Raw genomic sequence first — 24,895 nt, 5'->3', positions numbered from 1 at the left:
TTAAAAGACTGTAAACTGTTAAAAAAGACTTGACATTCATAACAGAAGAAACTATTAAAATACCCATTTGTTGACTCTCCTCAGACATAAGTTTTTCTGAGACACACAGTTAATCATTTAAGTCACAGGGAACATTTTCCAAACTTTTTATGCTGTTGGAAAAACAACCTTCACCAACTCTGTATATCAGAGTTGAACCAGCAGACCTGTGCATTTTTGCTGCAAGCTATTACTCTTTTATGCCCCCTCTTTTTTCTGTGGAAAGGTGCCTCACCAATTATTTTGAGATGGATGCAGGGATGCAGAATGACTAGAAGCATCAGGTTCTCTTATATGTTATTCCAGAGGTCCATGCCTTAGGTAAGGGTAGAATGGCCAGAGGCTACGGTAGCTCCCGAGGGACACATGGGGCTCATAAACTGTGAAACTGACATCTCTCATCTATTACCTCTGCTAACTAGACCTTTAAGAACCTTGACAGCCTGTGCTACATGTCTTTTTCCCCCTACCTGTTATTTTTCCACAAATATGGATCTCAGTTGCTCTGTTTCCAGTACTGACTCATAATCATGCACGTAATCTTATATCAAGGACATGCCATCTTAATTCAATCCCAAAACTTAAATAAAAAACTTTTCAGTACAGTGCAGTTTTTTCCTCTGTATTCACTTTTATTTAATTTTTTTATAGTTTGAATTATGTGATACATTATATATTATATATGCTGTATATATTATCAGAGTCTATAGACACAGATGTAATTTAAAAGTGAATTGCTATGAATATTTGTCTCTGGTCACTTCCAGCGTGCTGGTGATTTTGCGCAAAAGGCTAAAATTTTTAAGCCTGTAGCTGTGGTTGCTGTTCCCCTGGTGACGCTGTTCTGAATCCTACAAGCCTTGCAGGATGCCTGCAGGAATGTTCCTTCAATCACAGGGAGACCCGTCACTCTCCTGTGCGAAAGGAAGCTGCTCAGAAACCCTGTCACCTTCACTTAGCCCCACGCACAGACAAGTCCCACTGCGGTCTCTGCTTGTAGATTCTCAGTCAGCAGACACACACACACACACACACACACATACAAACAAGTCTTTCCACTGGAACAGAGTCCTTTACAGTTGTCTTAAAATCAAGATAAATTGCTGGAGTTATAAACATAAACATTATAACTGTAGTGAAAATTCTTCCTTTGGTGTAAAAACATGTTCACTTTATGTTTAGCTTTAACAAATTTTTCAACAAAAGAACAGTTGCAGTGCCCCTGGTTTTTTCTGTGCAAAAAGTCAAAATATTTCTCAAACATTTCACCTGTTAAAGTTGTTTTTCCTATTAAATCATAAAATATATACCATGAGGGTGAATAAATGATGAGAGAATTTTCATTTTTGGGTGAACTGTCACTTTAATGCATTTAAAACAAAATAAAAAATAAAAAATAAATACATTTATTAGTTTGGATGTGGCCTAAAAGACTGCATACTATTAAAAAAGATGACATTCATAACAGAATAAACTATTAAAATACCCATTTATTGACTCTCCTCAGGCATTACTTTTTCTGAGATACACAGTTAATCATTTAAGTCACAAGGAACTTTTTCCAAACTTTTTATGCTGTTGGAAGAACAACCTTCACCAACTCTGTGTATCAGAGTTGAACCAGCAGATCTGTGCATTCAGTGTTCAGAGTTCTATTCTTCTCCCTGCTGCTCCAGTAAAGAAGCACCTCTTCAAAAACTCTTCCAGGTTTGTAGTGTGTTTACATTGCAACCCTAAAAGTGTATATTGAGAAAATTGCTGAAAAGTACATCTTTTTAAAGATGGAACTGTTTCACAAGTGTTTTCCACCTGCGAGCGATACATCTCTCTGTCTGACGGACATGAGCGAAAAAGCTGTTTTCTCACAGTGCTCATTGAGACTGATTGCGTTCAATGTGAGCACATGAAACTCTTTACTTTAGGCTCTTGCAGCTTGCTTTCATTCTGAAAGCTGAAGCCGCTCCCATCTCTTCCCGCTAACACTCCTCGTCAACCCCCAAGGGACCATTTAAGTGAGACATGAGAGGAGGGGATATAGAGCGCAGAGATTTTAGGAGGGTTTTTTGGAGGCTCAAGCCTTACATGCTTCATTTTTCTCCATATTAAGCGGTTTGCACGTTTAGTACGAGCATTGTATATAGCCTGGGCTAAGCCCTTGCTGACACAATGCTAGCTGAGCTTTATTGTGTTCATTGCGAACACATGAAACTCAGTACGCTTCGCTCTAGGCTAAACGCTTCAGTTCTTAAAACACAAAGTCACTTCCAACTTCTCCCGCTAACGCTCCTCTCCAGCTACCAAAAGAGCATATGAGTGAGACGCAAGATGATGGGATACAGAGCGTGGAGATTTTAGAAGGTTTTTTCAGCGGCTCAAGACTTGCTTTCCTCCTTTTTTTCTCCATATTAAGCGGCTTTGCCGGAAAGTGGCAGATCGGCATGCACTGTACAATCACATTATGCGGAGATGAAGGAGATGCTCACTGGGCTCTCATTAGTGTAACATGTCCTCTCACATGGGGTACTTGCAGTTTTTGTACCCGAGGGTGGGAAACGGGACAAAGCGCCCTCTGAGACTGACTTGCTTGAAGTTTTCACTTGAGCCCTAAAAACTGAACAACTGAACAAAGAGCGTGTTGGTACCCAGTCAGTAAGTTTTCTTCCTTGAAATGAAACTCGACTCGGTTGCCATGTCAGTACACATGACCAACTAATGCATTCAGTCCATTCTCCTATGCTTGACAAGGTTCAAGCTGGAGAGAACCCTGCCATTGAAAAAAGGTAAAAGGTGTTCACCATGTTGGCATGCCTTCAAGCTTCGCTGCCGGTGCTGCTCTTTCCAGAGTAGTACATTATGACTTGACATACTCCCTATTAAGTGAGAGTTCAGGTCTCTTGTGCAGCTGCCTTTGTGGTACTTATTAAGCACCAGGCCAAAGAATTGGCAATCCGGTCACCAAGCTCTATGCCCAAGAAATTTGCCGGTCTATTGATGACCTGGCGTCAGTGGAATAACACCCCTGGCTAAAATGTTTCCAAAATTCTTGCTTTCCCCACTGTTGTGAGCCGGGTACTAGAGTGTGACATCTCCATATTAACACAGGACGGTAAGCGCTCTTTTTACTGTTGTTGATGCCATGCCAGAAGATGGCTATGTTGCAACACAGAGATTGTAGGTGTTGCATATGCAGCCTTCTTGGTTTCCCTTGTGTTGCAAGCTGGGAACGAGTTTGTGGCATGACACAGGTCATTTTGATGCCTGCTTTTACTATGCTGATGCCATGCCAGACAACTGCCATGTCACAACACAAACTTGGACCTCGTTGAAGAAAAGTGAGGCATGTATGCTGGATAGACCCTGTGGAGTGTTTTCTTTCGCATTCCCAGGACCACACTCTCGCTTTCCCTGTTGTATGCTAGGAACAAGAACACTATTTAGGTCTACGATTTTGATGGTATTCCAGAACTCTGCCATGCCCCAGCACAGCTGACAGACCTTGTAGTGGCTGCAAGAGGCACAAACATATTCACACAAGTGAGCAAAAATCCAGTTGAGCCGATTTGTTTGCGGTGAGCAGTTCAGCCTCAGGCGGCACACACTGAGCACAGTCAAACACGGTTATGTGCTTCGGTTCGTAAGGTGACCGGCTCACCTCAACCTCAGCAGCGTTCTGTCCTCCACCATAAGGTATTGTAAATCCACTCAGAGGTACAATAACTCCTCACCAAAATGTGATAGAGGAAGTTCCACCATGCAAGGCACAAAAAGACTTCTACAGCTGTTAATGTTATGGTCACCATGAAGGACGGTGGGCTGTGGACCATACTGGACTTGAGCCACTTGAATTGGACACTTATAAGTCTCAATTAAAAGGTGTCTTATGTCCGTCCACTGGACTGGATTGTCTTAAGAGATTTTCAGATGAATATGTGTGGATATCCTCTTGCTGCAGGCCATTCTTGAGATGTGCATTCAAGGGGACTGCATTCCAGTTCAAGGTCCTTGATATCTTAATCGAAGTTCCAAGCGTGCAAGCACAGAGACCTGTCACTAGCACATTTGGGTTCAAGGGCAACTGGACAAAGAGTGTGTGAGTGCCCAATTAGAAAATTTCCTTCCTTGGAATGAAACTCAACTCGCTAACCATGTCAGCACCTGACCGACGGATGCGTTCAGTTCATTATCTTACAACTGACAAGGTTTAAGCTGGGGAGAATGCTTCCGTTGTGTTAACAGCGAGAGCTGGGCTTGATGGCCGCTACAGCTGCTATCAACCTGTTAGGCTTGCTACGGATGAGACCTGGCTCAGCCAGAGGGTCCATCATCACGGTTGGCAACACGGTCACTTTCACCTCATAGTAACGCGTCCAAGCTACACTAGCTATTGGAGGAGAACTGAGTTTTATTAGAAAGGTGTGACACTTGCCAAGATGGCCAGGTGCCCACGGACGTGTCCAACACATCCTTGGGAGCCTTGTTGAATGGACATATGCCGTTTGGCACCTGGAAAGGTGCACAAACTGTGTGGTGCATAAATCGCCTTGAACTGCTTGCAGTCCTCTTGGTCTTTCAGTCAGACGTCAAAGTTAATGTTTTAATTTGTACGGACAGTACTACAGTTGTTGCGTGTATAAATCGGCAAATAGGAATTCGGTCACGCCCAATGCTGAAACTGGCGTGCCAAATTCTCGTATGGAGCAAGTCATGTCCTCTACATGCGAAGCATGTCCCCGACAGCAGGACAGGTTTACTTCACCATCAGGGTGCCAGGAAGGGGGAATGGAGACATCACCCTCAATCAGTTTAGAGGAATTGGGTGAGGTGAACCTACTTGCCTCCCCAGAGACCACACATTATCACCTCTGGTATTACATGACAGCGAGCTCCACCAGGCTTAGCTCACAGATGGCAGCAAAATGCAAATTTACATTTTGTACGGTCAGTTTGCTACATCAAGTATGGTGAAAGATACAGGAAGACAAGGAAACAATGATACTAGTTGGGCAAAAAATGGCCCAACAGTCACTGGATTCCAGAGGTGTTAGAGCTGTCGATGCTCTCCCCTGGGAAATTCCTTTGAGGACAGATCTGCTATTGCAATGTTGAGGCACAATCTGACATCTTCAGCCAGAGCTGTGGAGACTGCTTATCTGGCCTCTGAACGGGGCTCATCTGACACAATAGGGTTATTGAAACCTTTTGCTAAGCACCATAGTATAGGCCAGGGCCCCTTCAACTAGGTGGCTGTATGTCTTAAAGCGGCGACTGTTTGCTAACTGGTACTCTTCCTGAGGTGAGGAACAAAACCATTGACCTCTGCAGATGATACTCTCTTTCCTACAAGAGCGTTTAGATGCAGGACTCACTCCATCGATACTCAAGATTTTCATCGATACTGTAGCGACCACTCATGACCTCTGAGGGACTGTTTATAGGCAAACACCCTCTGGTCAGCAGATTTCTGCATGGTACGAGACTGCTAAGATCTTTTTTCCCCCTGCTACTTGTGGAATGCCTTTGAAGTTACAGGAGAGACTTAGAGATGTTTCTGTTTAGCATCTGCAAAGGCAACTAATGTTACAAAGGGTCTTTTAGTGACCATGATCGGAACTGCACCCAAGAATTTCACACACCATTGCACTTGTGTATATGGCTGTGTGACAATAAAGTGATTTGATTTGATTTGATTTTGATTATCTTGTAGATTGTTGGAGCCGGGCTAGTGATTTAGTGTGCAGAAGGGGAAAGGGGGAGATTTTATGACCAGATGAGCAGATTGAGCGTCTTGATAAATGTCCAAACGCTACATATTCCCCCCTTTCGTACGACGAAGTTCATGTAGGGACGTCGTCGGGCGATAGTCAAGTGGATCATGATGGTCGGGCAGCAGGTGGTTCTTAAATGTCCTCAGCCTTTGGTTCCTCAGGCTTAGGGTCCATCTCGATGAGGTTTGGCATTGTTTCTGCCTGGGTACCTCCTTTGAGCTGGTTCTGTTTGAAGGCTCGAGGAAGGGCAGCCGTGCACTTGTTCATGGACTCTTGCATCTCGTTGAACCTTTTACACAGGATGAAAGCCAGGCCCAGTGTTAGGGAGTATCCTATTGCCGTGGAGAGGCAAAGTGCAGTGTCAGCGGCAGTCCAAGCTCGGACAATGGGTGAGTGGTCAGGATGGGCAGTTGAGACAGTGCTTGGAGGGCCGTGTCGATGGAAGTGACGTCAAATTACTGTGGCCCACACAACCTCATTAATAGTGTCCACATTAGCCTTGAGGCGAATCAAGATGTCTGCTCCAATGTAGACATCATGCGGTGGGTCCGGAAGGACCAGGAAGTAGTGGGTTAGACACCAGTCGTTCCATTTCAAGTTCAAAGCGCAGATGCCCTTGGCATTCACCATGGTTGATAGACCGGTGTCCAAAGGTAAGCGGGTGCGCTTGTTGGCAAAAGGAAGGTCTGGTGTGTCTTCAATGAGGGCATTGAACAGTGCAAGTCTGATGGCTGAGTTGTCTGCCCACAGTGCAAGTATGATGTCTGTTGTAGTTACATCATTCAGCTGTAGGTCTGCCATGACCTGGGGGCAGTAGGAGTCAGAGTCTTTGGTGAGTTGAAAAGTTCAGAGTAGCGACCTTGAACCTTGCTCTGGGTCGGAGACGGTGTTCCCGAGGCTGGCTGCGAGATTTCCCATGACCTTTGTGACCTGACAGTCTGGCTCGGGTGATCTGGGTGACTGGAGAGGCAGAGGTTCTCGCACTTGAGCCCAAATTTTCAGCTGTCTAAAGTCCAGTAGAGCCTCGAAACGATCAAGCAGATCTTCGCGAATGAGAAGGGAGTATGTGTCCATTGGTGATATGTACACAGGGTGTATCAGGCTCATAGGACCAATGGTCAGGTGAATGGGAGCTATCTGTTCAAGTTGGACCTCGTTTTGGCTGTATGACTGTACATTCAGCTCACATTTTTGGGATTTAAGAGTTCATTTTTTTGTCTCTTAGCTTCAACTCGGAGTCTGTCAAAGAGATGGGATGACATTAAAGTGAGGTCGGCTCCAGTGTCTACCAGGGCTTCCAGTCTCACCTCATTTTCCAATGGGATTGCTAAGGTAGAGTTTCCGGGCCACCCCCTTTTCGATCAGGTTCCCCAGGAGTCTTCGTACCATGGCTTGTGTGGTGACCAATAGGCAGTTAGGGCTGGTCTCATGTGGCTCGTTAGGGAGGGAAACAACCAAAACAGCACTTTCTGGTACCTTGGGGTTTTGGTTGATGGTGTTATGAAGTGTGTTGGCTTGCTCTGGATGTGCAGCCGTCAGCTGAGGTGGTTGGGTGATGCCGTCACTTGGTGATGGGATGGCTGGTTCTGTGGTCAGTGGCTGGTTAGCAAGGATCTGAGTGCTAGGTTCAGTCAGAGGGCAGTCAGGGCGGATGTTGGTTTCAGGCCTTAAGGAGTCTGGCCTGTCCTTTTTGTCTCCCTTGTGGGTTTCTTCTGGATGAGTTCTTTTAGAATCCTCAGGATCTCTGCTGACTCAGACATAGCTCCACTGTTCTGCTCAGGTGAGAGGTCGGACTTGGGCTTGTCCGGGGCATGTCGAGAGGGGTTCCGCTGCTGGCTGTCTGGGCTTGATGCTTTGGCCTTTGAGGGTCGGCTATTCCTGGGCCGTCGGCCGGCTTCCCACGTAGCTCCACCCTTTGGGTTGTTGGATGGACATGGCCTGTCCCAGGGTCTTTCAGAGCGGCCGGTCTGGTGCTTGGGACGGGCATCATCATGGTTGTGCTGCTCTCTGCTGGCTGGGAACGGTCTCGACTCTCTGCTGAAACATCTGTCACTGTGGTGTTGTTGTGCGCCCTCTAGAGCCAGCTCTGAACAGTGATCAGAGACAGGGCAAATTGTTGGATTTTTCAGTCTTTTCAGAAGCAGTCTTTTGCTTGGCAAAGGCCTTATGGGCTAAGTCCCGCAGCTGTTGGGTGGACATACAACGCGGGCAGGCCAGGACCCCTAAGTGGTGGCTCACTGCAGGATGCAGATTCTGGAGGGACAGAGTTCTGAAGTTAAAATCCTCCTCCATTCCTGGCTCATTCTGTGCTCCAAAGTAGGCCAATCAGAGTCTGTTGTAGTAGGCCTGTGGGGTTTCATGTTGGCCCTGTTTAAGGTCCATGGCGGCGATGAGTCCTTGGTCTGATTCATGGTCAGAAAACTCTCTAATCAAGGCCTGTTGTAGCTGCTGGTAGTCCGATTTGACAGTTTATGGTTGCCGATCTAGGAAATTTCGCACATCATGGCTGGAGGTAATTTGTGTGGTCACGTTGGCCACAGTTTGCAAGTGAAAGTCAATATCCTGCAGGTAGGTGTGCACATCATGGCCTCCTGCAGGGTATGGGGTGAAAGTAGGGATGTTTCTGGCCAGCTTGTCAAGATCTTTTGGAGCCATGCCATGACTAGTGGCAAGAATTCTCTGGAAGGGCTCCCACCCCCTTGCTGCTGACGGGGGTTCTTGGATGCTGGCTGGTGACGTCTTGAGCAGTGGGCTTTCACCCCCCTTTTGAAATAGGGACTCTTGACTGGGAGGCCTGGGCTTGCTGGTCAGGGTAAATTCTGTGGTGTGTGTTTCCCCTTCCTGGTCACATTGCAGTCTGTAAGACTGTTTCAGTTTTCTGTGAACAGTGTCAAGTTCATCTTTTAAATAGTCTCTTTGCTGAACCAGGGCATGGATTTCAGCTTGGGCCATTTGTAGATGGCCTTCACAGGCCTTGGCCTTAGCGTCCCTTTCTTTTAGTTCAGTCTCTGCTCTCACCAGGAGAGCTTCAGCTTGTTGTAATTTTCCATCTAGTTCCTCTCTGGCTTCCTTCTCCAACTGCTCTCTGTGCTCTGTCTCTACACGAAGATCTGCCAGGTCACTTTGGAGTCTCTCCACTTCCTCCTGTAGCTCTGGGTCCATTTCATCCACTCTCCCACGCTGGTCCTGGGCCTCGAGGGTTAGCTGATCTAGGCGACTTTGAGTGTGTGCCTGGTTCCTCCAGGCCTCCTCGGCCTGGAGCTTTAGCACTGCTTCTTCTTGCTCCAGGTGGATGCTGTTCTTTTCACTTAGCCGTGCCTGGACGATGAGGTTGTGGGCTAGGCCCCCGATGATCTTGGCCCATTCTTTGTGGTTGTAGCTCTGGGTCAGATGGTGGGCCATCAGCCTGTTCAAATCCTTGTCCAGCTGCTCCCGGCTCAGGTGCTGTAGGTCACTGGCGGCTTTGGGCAGGAGGGCATTGATCATGGTGCTCAGACAGGCCTCTAGGTGATCCCAGCGGGCGGCGGGACTGGATGATCGGGTCATACTGGCTCACTGGTGGTGAGTGAAAAACAGCACAAAAAAAGGCCAATACAAGTCCGTGCAGAGTTAGCGAGCTACAATAATATGTGAATATGTAAGCTGTGTGTGTGGTTTTGACTAACTGGTGCAGACAGATAGTGGGATGTAGGCCAGGCACCTATTATCTTGGCCGTGAATGGCCAGGTGTGGCCGATTTGTGTAGGTGAGCACCAGGTCTAAATAAAGATATTTGACAGGGCGGTAGCCTAGTGGGTCACTTAATGACTTTGGCTGCCTGGGTCGTCAATCTATTATTCAGCTATCCCATTCGGCTCTCATAGTTTCGGTCTCTATGTGAACTGAAAGAAAACAAAAACACAACAGAACAAACAAACAGAACATAACAAAACAAAACAAAACAAAACAAACAAAAACAACTTAAATAAAATAAAATAAAAATAAAATAAATAAGATAAAATAAAATAAAATAAGAACACAGAACGAGATAGAGGGGAGAAAAGGCCTAAGCTTACTACCACTGCTAGGGTTTATGACAGGACCGACAGAGTGGGGGCGCTGTTGAGTTATAACGCCTAGGGAGAAGGTATGGCTAAAGAGAGGGAGGATGGGCCAAACACTTAAATGACCAGGGAGTATCTAATACTCTTTAGCTTATAATAAGTGGATGGGCTGTATATCATTAAATATGCCTTGGGGTGAATTGAGGTCACTCAGGTGAGAATCCGTGGCGAGGTCAACCTCCCTGACTCTTCCGAGCACTCGACTGCAGTGTCCTCAGGCCCCTCGTCCCCCTTGTACCATGGTGCCGACCACTCAGACAGCCACGACTTTTAGCACAACTGGGCAGCACCCAAGTGAGGCATGTCAACGGCCAGACAGCACGGCCAAAATTGGGTTTCTCCTGAAACCCCTTTGGAGTCGGCTGCCTTGGGGGCCAGCCGCTCCAAATGGGCGGTTCCATCGGTGCGGAAACCTAATCAGGGTAATTAACCCAATTGCTGGTGTCGGTCTGCGTGCCGCCGCCAATGGTACAAGGACAGATGCGTCTGAAATTCACACACAGCCAGTATCAGGCACGTCAGGCCAGGTGACTCCACTCACCGGAACCCAACCTGAAGACAATCGTCGCTTCACCACCCGAGCACTAGGGGGAGTGCTACCTGTAAGTAAACACAGATGGCTGACCAAAGGAAACTTAATTCAAATTTAAATTTAAATTCAAACTTTGTTTAAACCAAATTTAAATAATTAAGTGTGTAAAGTAAGAGAGGCAAAAAGACTGAATAATACCAAATAATAGAAAAAATAAAAGGAAAGAAATGAAGAATATTGTAATAGTAAACAAAAACAAAATAACCAAAGGGAAAATTGAAATAAACAATTCGAATAAAATAACAGGAGAGAGAGAGAAGAAAGTAGACCTAACTGAAAATGCCCACAAGGTGGCGTGGGCGAGCCCACACCAAAGTGAAGTCGGGAGGTGTAATTTGAGAAGCGTTAAACACTTGAACCAACTGCCATATGGTGTTAGTCAGAGGTTTTGCGACCTACCCTACTTCAGTCGTGATTAAACCTGAACGCGTTTAGAGTGAGATTTAGTCTCTTCTTAACGGCCGATTTACTGCAACGATCACAAGTATACCATGTAATTTAGATCCCAGCGGATCTTTTTGTGTCAGTCAGCTGCATAGTAGTGTGCTGCAGGATTTCTTCGCTGCCCGTGCACAATTAAAATATACGCAACAGGATTTCTTCGCTGTTGTTACAAATCATCACTTGATCAACATTTTTAGGACGCCATTTACATATCAATCAGATACTGGCCCGCAGTGTTTCATGATTAGATTTGCATTAGGCACGCATTAGTTAGCTAAGCTAATGGTTAAACCTAAAGGAGTGAGATGGCTTAGTTGAATTGCACGTTATTACGCAATGAATTCAATCTAGCAATACAATTATATAACGCCTTTAAAAACTGAGATGAGGAGCTTCGCTCAAATCAACATTATCACACTGAAAGCAGATTTCTTCGTTCTAACAGGCGATCTTGATAATATTAAAATGTGCTGTAAAGAGTTTTCCTCGTTTTCACAGAAACAATTGTAATATTATGAACTGCAGTTTATTTTAACAATTAACAGTGGCTAAATGTTAGACAAATAGAAGCTGTTAACATACAGAACTGAAATCTACTTTGAGCCTTTCAGTTATCAGAGAAATGAGTTCGCGTTGCGACTTGTCTCACTCTCTAACCGCGCATAAAATAATAATAATACACACATAGATTGACATCGAGTTGACTCACAAAACAAAGTTTAAAACGTGCCCATTCTCCACCATAATATGTAGCAAATTAGCTCAAAAGGGAACTATATATATATATATATATATATATATATATATATATATATATATATATATATGTATATGTATGTATATGTATATATATGTATATGTATATATATGTATATATATATATATATATATATATATATATATATATATATATATATATATATATATACAGGTGCATCTCAATAAATTAGAATGTCGTGGAAAAGTTCATTTATTTCAGTAATTCAACTCAAATTGTGAAACTCGTGTATTAAATAAATTCAGTGCACACAGACTGAAGTAGTTTAAGTCTTTGGTTCTTTTAATTGTGATGATTTTGGCTCACATTTAACAAAAACCCACCAATTCACTATCTCAAAAAATTAGAATATGGTGACATGCCAATCAGCTAATCAACTCAAAACACCTGCAAAGGTTTCCTGAGCCTTCAAAATGGTCTCTCAGTTTTGTTCACTAGGCTACACAATCATGGAGAAGACTGCTGATCTGACAGTTGTCCAGAAGACAATCATTGACACCCTTCACAAGGAGGGTAAGCCACAAACATTCATTGCCAAAGAAGCTGGCTGTTCACAGAGTGCTGTATCCAAGCATGTTAACAGAAAGTTGAGTGGAAGGAAAAAGTGTGGAAGAAAAAGATGCACAACCAACTGAGAGAACCGCAGCCTTATGAGGATTGTCAAGCAAAATCGATTCAAGAATTTGGGTGAACTTCACAAGGAATGGACTGAGGCTGGGGTCAAGGCATCAAGAGCCACCACACACAGACGTGTCAAGGAATTTGGCTACAGTTGTCGTATTCCTCTTGTTAAGCCACTCCTGAACCACAGACAACGTCAGAGGCGTCTTACCTGGGCTAAGGAGAAGAAGAACTGGACTGTTGCCCAGTGGTCCAAAGTCCTCTTTTCAGATGAGAGCAAGTTTTGTATTTCATTTGGAAACCAAGGTCCTAGAGTCTGGAGGAAGGGTGGAGAAGTTCATAGCCCAAGTTGCTTGAAGTCCAGTGTTAAGTTTCCACAGTCTGTGACGATTTGGGGTGCAATGTCATCTGCTGGTGTTGGTCCATTGTGTTTTTTGAAAACCAAAGCCACTGCACCCGTTTACCAAGAAATTTTGGAGCACTTCATGCTTCCTTCTGCTGACCAGCTTTTTAAAGATGCTGATTTCATTTTCCAGCAGGATTTGGCACCTGCCCACACTGCCAAAAGCACCAAAAGTTGGTTAAATGACCATGATGTTGGTGTGCTTGACTGGCCAGCAAACTCACCAGACCTGAACCCCATAGAGAATCTATGGGGTATTGTCAAGAGGAAAATGATAAACAAGAGACCAAAAAATGCAGATAAGCTGAAGGCCACTGTCAAAGAAACCTGGGCTTCCAAACCACCTTGGCAGTGCCACAAACTGATCACCTCCATGCCACGCCAAATTGAGGCAGTAATTAAAGCAAAAGGAGCCCCTACCAAGTATTGAGTACATATACAGTAAATGAACATACTTTCCAGAAGGCCAACAATTCACTAAAAATGTTTTTTTTTATTGGTCTTATGATGTATTCTAATTTTTTGAGATAGTGAATTGGTGGGTTTTTGTTAAATGTGAGCCAAAATCATCACAATTAAAAGAACCAAAGACTTAAACTACTTCAGTCTGTGTGCATTGAATTTATTTAATACACAAGTTTCACAATTTGAGTTGAATTACTGAAATAAATGAACTTTTCCACGACATTCTAATTTATTGAGATGCACCTGTATATACCGCGTTATGGGTCATTCTTCAATTGGGGTGACAAACGAGAGGCAGAATTTGTAAAAATGCTTTTATTTTATTTTTTTTAAGAATAAAATGTATTGCTATGCATTTAAAATTTGTTTAATATGCTATATCCAGTAAAATGGAAGCTTAAGGACATTTAGATTTTTAAAAAATTTTAATCAAATACTGGTAACACAACTACTTATGTCTATGGTGTTACCAGTATTTGAAGTAAAATTCTGGTTTATTCTAAAATGAGCAGGAATATGCAACTTTAGGGAATAATTAAAAAAAAAAAAAAAAAACTTTAAGGATTCAGTTTCATTGTTTCATTTAAATTTCAGTTTTAAAAAGAAATATGTTTAATTGTTCATCTTGGCCCCTATTTCTGCCAAAGGAGAATAGTTTTCTTTTAACAATTTTCATATAAATAAAATAAAGACATGAAAAAATGGTCTGTGGTACCTTTAGAGTTTTTATTCTAAAAGATTAAAATCACTTCACAGTCTAAAAACTTTAAATTACAAGATGAAATGGCTCTGAAGGAAACAAATTATAGATACATTTTGAAGTAACACCACAGACTTCATATTGCATAAAAGGTGTAATAATTAAAAGTTTGAGTAAAATAATGAAATTCATCATGAGTAAGATTACAAGAAGAATCTACTCTGATAAAACAACAACATTTAGAGAAAAACAATATTAAAAAATAAAAATGAAAACAATCTTGAACGATCATGAAATTTATCCGAGTAAGATTACAATCAAAAAGTTTATGTTGCAGCTTTTTCAGTTGTCTGCAGTTGCCTTCTCTCTCGGATTTTCATGGATTTTTGGCCTGCAATATGTCAAAATACAATTAAGCCATGTGTCATCACTTACAAATGGTTAAGTACATAATTTGAATTATTTACATACAAAATATGATTTACAGTTACAATCCCTTTTATTTGTCCTAAAACCTGACCTGGATGTGCTGGGTATTCTCCTTGGACTATCTGAACGTGATGATGTTTCTGGTGAGTCAAGGCTTCTCTGTTGTGACTCTCTACTCTTTCTTGCCCTGTATTCTGCTTTATATACTTGCCAGTTCTTCCTTGCTGCTGTCTTTCCCCTCTCTGAGAGATCTCCTATTCTCAGTCTGTTTTTTTAATAGGTCTGCTGTTTCTTTTGCAGGTACTCTGCTTTTCAAACTGGGTCTGCATCTCTACACTGTCTATAAAGATGCTGCTTTTCAGCAGCAGTTAATCTTGCCATACCAGACAAGAGTGATAAAATTATATGATTATGAATGTCCTAAGGCAAAATTTATGTTTTTTATTAAAAATACAACATTTCTGGTTGTATATTGTCTGTGGAGTTACTATGGAGTCTGTGGTGTTACTGTCTTTCCTGGTTAATTAGCACAAATCCAGACTTTTCTAAAATGGAGGCTGCCATCATGATGATTTCAAGATCAGGGGACATTTTGGAAATATTAATAAGACTCTATTTATCAAAATTTTGATTTAAATATGTGAGATCTGCAAGTTATCAACATAACGCCACAGACACTAATAAAGTGCGACACATTAAATTGTCAGAAATTTAGCTAACTTTAAGAAAATTAATAAGAATGAATATACTCACCATGCACCCCTCAGATCAACCAGCACCTGCAATGACCTTTACACACAGGAAGTAGTCCAAATAGAATTCCCTCTTTTCTTAAAGGGGCTACATCTATTGTTTGTAACACCACAGACATGAATTTGGGGGACACAACTTTTTCTTTAAATATAACAAAATATGTATTTTTTTAAAACAATTTAATTGAATTGTACATGTTAAATAAAATCTATATTCACAATATAACCACTTTATTTGTGTTAAGAATGTTATAATGTTGCAGTTACATTCCATGATACCTCTCTGAGGTATGGCAGGAACATGCACATTTTGTTACACATGCAATCTCTCAAACTCAATTAAATATGTATTTTAAAACAAAAATGTAACTTTTAACAGTGCACAAATTGTTTACCCTACAGAATACAAACATGCAAACATTTTATGATTTATTGGTATTTAAAGTTTATTTCAACTGTTGCAAAGTAGAGGGACACCACTTGCCACCGCAAATGAAGAATGACCCATATGACTAATCATAAATATTTAAATCAGCCAAAAAGGGAGATACATATATATATATATATATATATAGATACACTATATTGCCAAAAGTATTCGCTCATCTGCCTTTAGATGCATATGAACTTAAGTGACATCCCATTCTTAATCCATAGGGTTTAATATGACGTTGGCCCACCCTTTGCAGCTATAACAGTTTCAACTCTTCTGGGAAGGCTTTCCACAAGGTTTAGGAGTGTGTTTATGGGAATTTTCTGACCATTCTTCCAGAAGCGCATTTGTGAGGTCAGACACTGATGTTGGACGAGAAGGCCTGGCTCGCAGTCTTCGCTCTAATTCATCCCAAAGGTGCTCTATCGGGTTGAGGTCAGGACTCTGTGCAGGCCAGTCAAGTTCTTCCACACCAAACTCGCTCATCCATGTCTTTATGGACCTTGCTTTGTGCACTGGTGCGCAGTCATGTTGGAACAGGAAGGGGCCATCCCCAAACTGTTCCCACAAAGTTGGGAGCATGGAATTGTCCAAAATCTCTTGGTATGCTGAAGCATTCAGAGTGCCTTTCACTGGAACTAAAGGGCCATGCCCAGCTCCTGAAAAATAACCCCACACCATAATCCCCCCTCCACCAAACTTCACAGTTGGCACAATGCAGTCAGACAAGTACCGTTCTCCTGGCAACCGCCAAACCCAGACTCGTCCATCAGATTGCCAGATGGAGAAGCGTGATTCGTCACTCCAGAGAACGCATCTCCACTGCTCTAGAGTCCAGTGGCAGCGTGCTTTACACCACTGCATCCGACGCTTTGCATTGCACTGCACTTGGTGATGTATGGCTTGGATGCAGCTGCTCGGCCATGGAAACCCATTCCATGAAGCTCTCTAGGCACTGTTCTTGAGCTAATCTGAAGGCCACATGAACTTTGGAGGTCTGTAGCGACTGACTCTACAGAAAGTTGGCGACCACTGCGCACAATGCGCCTCAGCATCCGCTGACCCCGCTCTGTCATTTTACGTGGCCTACCACTTCGTGGCTGAGTTGCTGTCATTCCCAATTGCTTCCACTTTGTTATAATACCACTGACAGTTGACTGTGGAATATTTAGTAGCGAGGAAATTTCACGACTGGACTTGTTGCACAGGTGGCATCCTATCACAGTACCACGCTGGAATTCACTGAGCTCCTGAGAGCAGCCCATTCTTTCACAAATGTTTGTAGAAGCAGTCTGCATGCCTAGGTGCTTCATTTTATACACCTGTGGCCATGGAAGTGATTGTAACACCTGAATTCAATTATTTGGATGGGTGAGCGAATACTTTTGGCAATATAGTGTAGATAGATAGATAGATAGATAGATAGATAGATAAATAGATACTTAATTACAACAGGTTATAATTAATTATAAATATATATAGATCATCTTTCAGAATTAATTTTAGCAGAATGATTATTCTTCTGGCCAAGAAGAATAACGTTCTTGTTCTATATAGTACTAACAGTACAAAAGCATGTAGCAAAATCAACGTTTAAGTGACTTTGATGTGTGAGCCGCAAACACAGAGAAAATCAAGCCTGGATATAATGAGTTTAATAAATGAAACTACAGGTAAATACAACTAAACTTAAGCAAAGAATACAGAATACCGAAAAGTAAAGAAAGAGAGAGAGAAGAGCAAAGAATGGCAAGATTTACAATCAGTTAACTCAACCTTTGAGAACCATCAGAGAATCAAAATCACCTTAAGAGAAAGGGGTCACAGCTTAATGACGCATCTAAAGATTTATAAAACGGTTACTTGCATTGGCTTTGGTGCTGAACAAGAGTCTGGATGCGTGTAGGGTACGGAGATTCTCTGTGAGTTCGTCAGCTGAAGCGTTCATTGGATTCTTCCGGAGATCGGTTCTCCGCGGGAAATTTGAACGAAGTTTCACAAGGGAATGAGACAAGATATTCTTGAGCAGTGGTCTCTTAAGGCCAAATCAGTTCACACCCATCTTTTTTAACATGACCAATCATAGGTGCCAACTTTTAGTGGTAGAAATCTTCCTTTGTTCCCCTTCCCAGCCTATTTGCATGTTTTATGATGGTCTAGGAATTTGTACAGTTTTACACCAAAGTATGATCAAAATAGTATAATGCATTTTACAGTAACATACTATACACCATTAATTAAGGCATAAAGAGAGGATCATTTCAATACCAAACAGATGGGGTCTGCAGACATTAAAACACTGATACGTACTTAAACCTGGATGTCAGCATTCGAAGTTACCCTAACATAACTAAAGAATCATAATTAGGTTAGTATAACATTGGGACATATATACAACACAGGAATAAATCATATACATTTTGGGATAGTTTGATTATGACTTAAATGCAGGCAATGTGTATTTGCTTTTTCAGTGTTTCTCCATCGCATGGCATTTCGTGCCGGTGATGGGGTAGTCGGGGGGGTGGGGGGGGGTGACTTGTTGAATGCCTTTGAAGTTACAGGAGAGACTTAGAGATGTTTCTGTTTAGCATCTGCAAAGGCAACTTATGTGACAAAGGGTCTTTTAGTGACCATTATCTTGTAGACTGCTGGAGCCGGGCTAGTGATTTAGTGTGCATAAGGGGAAAGGAGGAGATTTTATGACCAGATGAACAGATTGAGCGTCTTGATAAATGTCCAAACGCTACAGAGAGATACGCTCTTCTTACTTCAGTCGGAAAATCCTGATGGTGTGGTGCTGTGCCCCGGCTTATATGCTCACAATGATGTCAGCATATGCGAAGTGCCAAGCTCATCCAGCCAATCAAACTGGCGTGATGGTATAGGGTTTCAAAGTAATGCCTTCTGAAGGGTACTCCCATAGTGTCAGCTTCTGACACAGTGTCTCGTTCCCTCCATTCAGGGAACCAAGGTTACATGAGTAACGGAGACACTGTTGGGCTGATCTTATTTGAGTGTATATGATTTTAAAAATATATATAAAAAAAATAAAATAAAATACAATTTAAGTATAAAACATTTTCAATTACGAAAAATTACTGAGTGCACCTTTAACATCTGCATGAGAGAGGCATTTTACTACACAACTTACAAGGAAGAATATATTGAATTGTAATAATACTTGTACAATGAGTGAAGGATTACGCTGCATGTTGTCAGCAGTAATTCTGCAACTCAAACAACAGTGTGAAATCGATGAGTCAAAATGGAATGAAAAGTTGAAGAATAATTGGCTGACGATCGATGGCATTTTGAAAATAAGTCTAGATTTTGCCATATCAAGAGCGTCCAAATTAGAGTTTATATGGGTATCTAAAGAGATCGATGCTTACATGGTCATGGTTTTATATGGCACTACGTGTGTCATTAGAGGCATTTTAATAATTCATGGTGCACAGAGGTACTGAAAAGAGAAAATAAATGAAGATTCACCTAACCAGGACAATGTTAATCCCTGTAATACTGCCACTGTGGACAAAACTGTTTGTCATGTCTTTTGGACTGTGCTAAATCAATATTAGGTGTTTTCATCACTGCCTACACTTAATTTTTGGAGTGCACTCTTATGCTGATGTTTTTTTTTATATATATTAGGTTTCTCTGTTCCTTTGCATGAATAATTTAATTTGAATGTGTGGTACTTTAATTGTGCCCCACACAAATAAGTACTCTTTCCTTAGGAAAGTGATGAAGTCATGTAGAGATTATCATGATGGCAGAGGGTTAAATGTGAATTGACTCTTTGTACTTCATTAGAAAACATATTGACCACTGTAAGTATCTAATTAAGTTGACTAAACCCTTAAGGTCAATTAAAATTTAAATCAAAGGTTTAGAGTAAAACAGTGACTATGTTTACATGGACACCAGAAAGCGGGTTATTGCGAGAAAGTGGCGTATTGCGAAAAAGCAGCAATCTTGTTTACACTTTACTCCTGTATACATGCGGCTCGGTCAGTAAGCAGCATTCTCATAGCTACGTAATTTCCCTTTGACGCTTGTATAAATAATAACATACATGGTATCTGAAGAAGACTTCACAATTTTATTCTCTGTTGCTTCACATCCAGGTACTTAAAGTACACTTCTTTTTGCTGCATTTTCAGTGTAAACATACTACTCGCACTACTTACACTACAAAATGGTGTAGAATAGTGCAGAAGTGTGCATATGCATGAACGTGAGGGACCATATATGTTTTACAACGGTGTTTACACGTAAATGGGTATAGTTTATAGTGTATGTGCTTTTCCCACTGTACTCTTAGAAATATTTTGTTGACTTGTTGTTGGGCTCCATCCTATGATGTTTGTTATTCGGTCTGTTAACGCACATGCGCACTCTTCAAAAAAACCATTAGAACGCCGCTTATGTGTTTACATGGCCACATAAGCAGCTTTCTCCAGGAGAAACCTTGGTATGTTAAACCGCTTTCTCTTAATCCCTTAAACATCGTAAGGAAATCAGCATTCTCGTTTCCATAACGTTTCAGAATGCTGCTTTCTGCAAAAACCCTGGAATAACCCGCTTTCTTGCATGTAAATGTGGTCAGTGTGTCTATGTGTGTGCAGGGCAGGCAGATCAGGGATAAAAGATGGACAACAGGGGACGTGTCAGGAACATTGATAATATTCGGCTCCATTGGCACATGAGAGAAAGAGCTAAAATGTATGTGAGAGATGAAAAGATGAAGAACTAGGAAAATATACAGATTGCTATTTCAGATAGCTGCACATTAGAAAGTGACAAATTGACACAGATAAAGAATAAAGAAATAGTCATACAATTGAATGTGAAGTATAAGAGATAGAGTAACATTGAGCTTTATTGATAAAAGGCTGAATTATTTAACAAAGCAAGAATTTATTAAAGACGAGAGATGTGACAAGCGCTCCAAAAATGGGGACAAGTAGGAACTGGGTACAAGCCTCATGTTTCCATTCATTGTAATTACAGGCATGGCATGCAAAGTCCTTGCGTATAAGACTTTGGATATACAAATAGTAATCGTTTGAATTACACAGTGCTTCTTTTTAAATATGATATCACTTTTATAATATGTGAAAGCTTGTCATGCACTAAAGTCATCAGTGTTGAATCACCCTCTACGAGTGCTATGTGGATTAAAATATGTATTTCTATAAAGCGCATTTTTTGTTAGATTTAGTTGACTGTTCATATTGATGACTTTACTGTGTTTGATTTAAAAACAATCCTCACTACAACACATTTAATTATGAAAGCTGAGATATGGATAGGGCGACACAGTTTAAGGAACCATGATGGCACATGGTCAAAATCTAGGGTATGTGTTAAATATTCATTGTAAAGCAGAAGTACAAAGCACTTTTTTGTGTCGTGCTCTCTTTCTTTTAATGTTCACAGCTATTAACAATCAAGGCAGGAGCCTCATTAAAAAACGTCATTTCAAATAAAATATTTGTGTGAATAATGTGCTGTTTAATTGGCCTGAACCATATGAAAAGATATGAAGGGTTTTTGTAATTAAAGCTCTTTTGAGGAACAAGAGTGTAGATAAAGGAATGGTGGGATTACACCAGAGACCTGCAAATTGAGGTCCCCTGTGACCTACGGGACCATAGCAGGATATTACATTTTATATGAAGACAAACACACAGCTCAGAACATGAGCCTTTCTCGTGTTCAGCGATGTGATGCTACTGTAAGAAGCGTATGTTAAATTAATGCATTTTTTTGCTGAAATATAGACATGTGAATGGCTTTCGCCTTTACTTCCCTCACTTTCATCAGTTTTTATAAGATTTAAAAGTCAAAAGTAAAGAAATTAGTGAAGAATAGTACATGAGAAAATATGACTAATGCTTATTTAATGGACTGCTACTTGATTTCACCTTATTGCAAATTCCGCTCAAAATTTTAAAAGCATTTTATGATGCAATTATTATTTTTTTTTTTCATTTGAATTTATATGACACCTTATACTGTAATGCTTTGAATTTAAAATTAAATCTACACAAGAACTATTCAAAGAATAAGAATACGTTTGTGACTTCTAGAAGTACCAACTCTTTTTTCAACGTTGCTAACTTAAAATACTATAGGTAACACTATGGTTTCTTTGTGTAATTTATGGTGATTATACAAATCATAAATCATATACATTTATCAACCTGGTCTCATAAAACCATGTTACTATACCTTCATTTTTGCAAAAATACTGTTTTGTTACCTCTGTAGCAGAAAAACTGGGTTACCTGGACACGATGCTGGCTTGATAAAACAAATGTGGCAAATAATGAAACTTCTGTAAAGACAGCACATTACAAATGTGAGTAAATTGCATACCATGCTGTATGAATATGTAGGCCTACAGTATTTTATATAAGTATTGAACTGATGTGCTAAAGCTAGCAACAACACATAATGTGCATTTAAAAGGTCACTTCCTTCAGCTGAAAAACTGTGAATGTTTCTGTGAAAAAAAAAATAAATAAATAGTGCTCCATTTGAGATGATACTACCCTTTGAAAATTCATACACTAGATGGCCGAGTACATATTGTATAGTGAAAATGCATAGTGTCAAGTAGGACTGGGTAAAAAATACAGATTTTCCTATGCATCGTGATCTTTGTTTGAACAATCTCAATATCGATTCTTAAGTCCTAAGATTGATCTTTTACTCTATATGCAACCCTTTTTAATATTTGTAAAAATCAATCGCATATGCGACCAAATTGTGCACTATAAGACTAAAAATGTCTAGGATTTAGCCACTGGCTGGTAAATGTTCAGATTTCACTCACAAGTGTTTGAGTAGTATAGTGGTGAAAAAGAACCTTTCACTGCGTGTTGAGAGTAAACATTTGGTTTGACTCATTCTGTGTGTCAAATGTCCTGATCCATGCAATCAGTTTGTCATTGAATAATGTCTCTTTTAAAACCCTTTCTGTGCTTTACAGTCGGTTGTTGATTAAAAACAATAATAAAAATAAAATTAAAAAAAGTAATACTTTTAATTCTAATCACTCATAGCATGGATGCTAAAAAAAAATAAAAATAAAAGTGAGCATCCGCTCTCCTTAATATGCACTCTTGGGCTGATGCTGGTAGTCTTAAAATGACAGTACCAATTTAGCACATGTTAAACGTATCAATATAAATACTTAAAAATTGTACAAATTATGCATGTAAACAATAAACGTGTATATATATATATATATATGTAATACAATATGTGCAATTTCAAAATATTTTTTGATGGAATACAATGAATTTGAACATTTTTCAAAAGCTAAAATGTGACCAATATGATGAAAAACTAATGAAAATATAATTTTCTGGAGAAAAACAAAATGTGAAGAGTTAAGACTGCCACTCATGTTTGGACCAGCTTGTCCACATTTCAGCATCTGCAGCTTAGATTTGTACAAGTTGGCTGGCATGCCATCTTTATGATAACACCAGTGCACTGCCAGTCAAATATAACACTGTTTGTAGTTGTGTTTTGGCTACTCCATCAATATTTAGGCTCAGACCTCTCTCCACACACATAAAAGTCAGTGGATGGGAGTCTGAGTTGTTGCCACCACTCCCACTGTTGCTAATTACCACAGTTTGTTTTGTGCAAAGCCTGGCTGCTATTTTGATTGGATTTGCTTGACAAATAAATAAATGATCATCATGAAACTATAATGGCCACCCTATAACCTTTTCCTGAAGTTTGGTCTGCAAGCAACGGAGGACCCATCGGAAATTCCTAGAATCCTTTTGTTCTTCCTTTTGCGTTTAACCCGGCTTGGCTCTCATGCTGGATCCCATTGTGACATCGCCTATGCTCTCTTAGTTGCCTTCCCATACCTTCACATTTTATTTATAGAACTTTGTAGCATTTTTTAACTTTCAAAAAGTTATCTGAGCTTTGTTTCCATTCATCTGGCTATGGCTGCTCAGCTAGGTGATTACTATATGTGAATGTTTATTTACTTAAAAGTTTTTACTTGCATCATTTTAAATCCTTATACATCAGCTGGCTGAGAAGTAAAGCAGGCTTGTTGAAACACTTTGCATGAATTTGAGAACTGGATAGTAGATCATTAAAGGCTGTGAAATTTGTAACCTGGTCTCACAGAATCACGTTACTTAAATTGTTTGCAAAATTATTTTTATGTGGCTCATTATACGTATGACCTTTTTTTACAAAAATCACAAGTAAAACATCAGTTTATCAGTGCATAAACACTTACTTTTCAATCTGTTCCTCACACAATGCTATCTTATGACATCAAAACACTTTTACTATAGCGCATGACTTGTAGGGCGATACATTTTTAAGCGTTGCACTTGCGACGTGAAGAGTATGCGAGTCAACATGTGAGCCAAAAAACTCATAGAAGCACCACAAAATGACATGGTTGCTTCAGAAATTGCGTTTTTCATCTCACATTTGCTTTTATGACACTTTCGGTTAGGTTTAGGCAGGGCCGGATTAAGACTCCTTAGTGCCCCTGGGCATGAACACCTACAGTCCCCCCCTCCCCTCAAACTACCCTTCCCTAGTCCAAAAATTTAGCTAGCTAAGCTACCAACTACTCAACAGAAAAAATTGTTAAGATAAGCTGAAAGCAACACTTCAGAGAAAGTCGCAAGTTACACTACAAAATACACGGCAAATGTAGCATGCTACATTCAAGCTACATAAAGAAAAATACCAGGTGACAGTGCCGTCTACGTGCTGCTTCAGTAGCATTCTAGAGCTCTGGACAATTATTTACAACTGATTAATGATACTGAAAAACTTTACCATTGAAATAAAAACGTACCCAAGTCAATTAAAAAAATGCCATCGCATGGTGCCCCTCTGGACGTGGTGCCCCTGGGCATGTGCCCAATTGCCCATATGGTTAATCCGGCCCTGGGTGGACAGGAATTGTGATATGACCTAATGTGATTATCAGACTTTAAAAGAATACGATTTCATGAAATAAATGCATGCGCTGCCTCCTTCAAAGTGAAAACGCAGCACTGTTGTGGCACCTGTGAGTGTGAGTGCACTGAGCCTGTCATCTTGGTGGCATGCACTTGCATCGATAATCTATGTCTGTCTCTCGCGACCGCGGATGCATGTTGCACTCGCTTTATGCTGCGCGCCCGCGTTGCGATCTGTCTTCATGTTGTGCTGAGGTTTGGTCACTTCGGTTTGAGGTTTCTTGTTTGTGTGTGGCCGAACTCTCGCACAGGTGTCCTGTCTTGTTTTTGTCTCCTGTTTTGCGCATCGTGTAGCGTTTGCGTCACAATGTACGCTCAAGTTTCATTTAGTGTGAGAAT

The 24,895-nt window shown here is 40.9% G+C and overlaps 1 pseudogene; it reads right to left on the bottom strand.

The window, feature by feature from the left end:
- Positions 1-7,901: 7,901 nt before the first annotated feature.
- LOC127443542 (uncharacterized) lies at positions 7,902-9,350 on the bottom strand (annotated as a pseudogene).
- Between the last annotated feature and the right edge of the window lie 15,545 nt (positions 9,351-24,895).

Source organism: Myxocyprinus asiaticus, chromosome 7, assembly GCF_019703515.2.
Source record: "Myxocyprinus asiaticus isolate MX2 ecotype Aquarium Trade chromosome 7, UBuf_Myxa_2, whole genome shotgun sequence".
In the NCBI taxonomy this organism is placed as follows: Eukaryota; Metazoa; Chordata; class Actinopteri; order Cypriniformes; family Catostomidae; genus Myxocyprinus; species Myxocyprinus asiaticus.
Note: the sequence above shows the minus strand (reverse complement) of the source record. Positions and strands in the feature narration are given on the sequence as shown.